The sequence below is a fragment of the Mus caroli genome, chromosome 6 (genome assembly GCF_900094665.2).
Source record: "Mus caroli chromosome 6, CAROLI_EIJ_v1.1, whole genome shotgun sequence".
Lineage (NCBI taxonomy): Eukaryota > Metazoa > Chordata > Mammalia > Rodentia > Muridae > Mus > Mus caroli.
This window is the reverse complement of record NC_034575.1, coordinates 82,647,566-82,649,115: the sequence shown is the minus strand read 5'-3', so window position 1 is coordinate 82,649,115 and position 1,550 is coordinate 82,647,566. Positions and strand designations below refer to the sequence as shown.

At 43.2% G+C, this 1,550-nt stretch overlaps 1 long non-coding RNA gene across 3 annotated transcripts in view; it reads right to left on the bottom strand.

Moving 5' to 3' along the window:
- Nucleotides 1-470: 470 nt before the first annotated feature.
- Nucleotides 471-1,550, bottom strand: part of LOC115031344 — a 43,109-nt gene continuing 42,029 nt past the window's right edge. For all 3 annotated transcript variants that reach the window (XR_003836985.1, XR_003836984.1, XR_003836983.1), the window contains 2 exons: nt 1,417-1,481; nt 471-644 (listed from right to left, as the gene is read on the bottom strand). This is a non-coding gene — a long non-coding RNA (uncharacterized LOC115031344). The remainder of the gene's footprint in view (nt 645-1,416; nt 1,482-1,550) is intronic.

The following is a 1,550-nucleotide window of genomic DNA, read 5'->3' as shown; positions in this document are numbered from 1 at the left end:
TCCTGGAACTCACTTTGTAGACCAGGCTGGCCTCGCTCGGAAATCCGCCTGCCTCTGCCTCCCAAGTGCTGGGATTAAAGGCGTGTGCCACCAGGCCTGGCCCACATTCACTCTTGACCACATTCCGACATTGGTCTACTCTCTGATGTGCTGGAAGAAGGGGAACAAACATCAGGGCACATCTACACGTGCCACTCACCCCAGCCCTGGACAGATGGAAGGAGGAATTCAGAGTGTGGAGCCAACCAGGACCTCACAAGGAAAATGTCTCTTCAATGAAGGTTTAGACAGCTATNCAAATGAAAGTGGAGGGCAGAGAGAGAGCTTAGCAGGTAAAGTGCCTGCCGCCAAGCCTCATGACAGACATGCTGGTAGCACAGTGAGAAAAGGCTGAAAACTATCACATACACACAGAGAGACACAGAGACACATACAGACACACACACACTAAATTTAAAAATACACAACTGTTTTTAAGATTTCCTTTACTTTTTTCCCTGTGTGTTTATAAGCCATATGTGTGGGGCTGGTTGAGGAAGTCAGGAAGAGAGTGTTGAATTCCCTGTAGCTTCCAGGTATGGATGCTGGGAATTGAACTCCGGTCCTCTCGAAGACAAGCAGGCACTCTTAACACTTCTGCAGCCCTTAAATTAAAAAAAATAAATCAAGACTCAAGACTTAACCACTCTTGACCTAACAATAAATTCCAGATCAAACAACTGTTGGAATTTAAATGTTCAAATTAATAAGTTAAACACATACAGTACTCAAAAGAACAAAAAGCCATTTTTTATAATTTCAAGATAGAAAAGCACACTTTATTCCTAAACATTGGTCTCAAAGCAGAAACAATTCTAAGGCAAAATATCTGAATGCCAAAAAATATAAAACCTACAGGCAGAAAACAACTGCATAAACAAAGCTGAAAGGAACTTGGGCTAACTTATAGCTCATGAGCATTAATAAGAGAATCAATTAGAAAGCTGGGGATGTGGCTACATATTTGCCCAGTGTGCACATGTAAAGATGTTAACCTTAAGCCAGAAATGGTGAGGCAGGCCAATAGTCCCAGTACTTGGGAGGCAAAAAGANCATTAAGGCCAGCTTCAGCTAGCTACAGAGCTTTGAGCCTGAGACAAATTCAGACAACAGGAGACCTCTGGTTCAACCTTTTACAGTCAAAGAGGTGAAAACCAACTCATGTTTATTAGCACTTGTCTGGCTTATGTAAAGCCATGGGTGGATGCCAGCACTACAAAAGCAAGTGAGTTCTACAGGAGTAACTGTCTCAGTTTACTAGAATAAGCACTTTCCTTAGCTTAACTGATGATCCTTCNTTAAACCCTTTCAAACAGTGCCATTATTACCCTTCCTTACCATGGAGAACTGAGGGACACAGGAAGATAAATGACTTACCCAAGGTTAAGCAATCTAGCTCCACAATCACCTTCGGAAGCGTGGTGTTACCAGACTGTTTCCACCTGTCAGTGGGAGAGCACACAGAAAGACAAGACTCAGTGTTCTGAGAGCCACAGGGAAGCCACCAAACA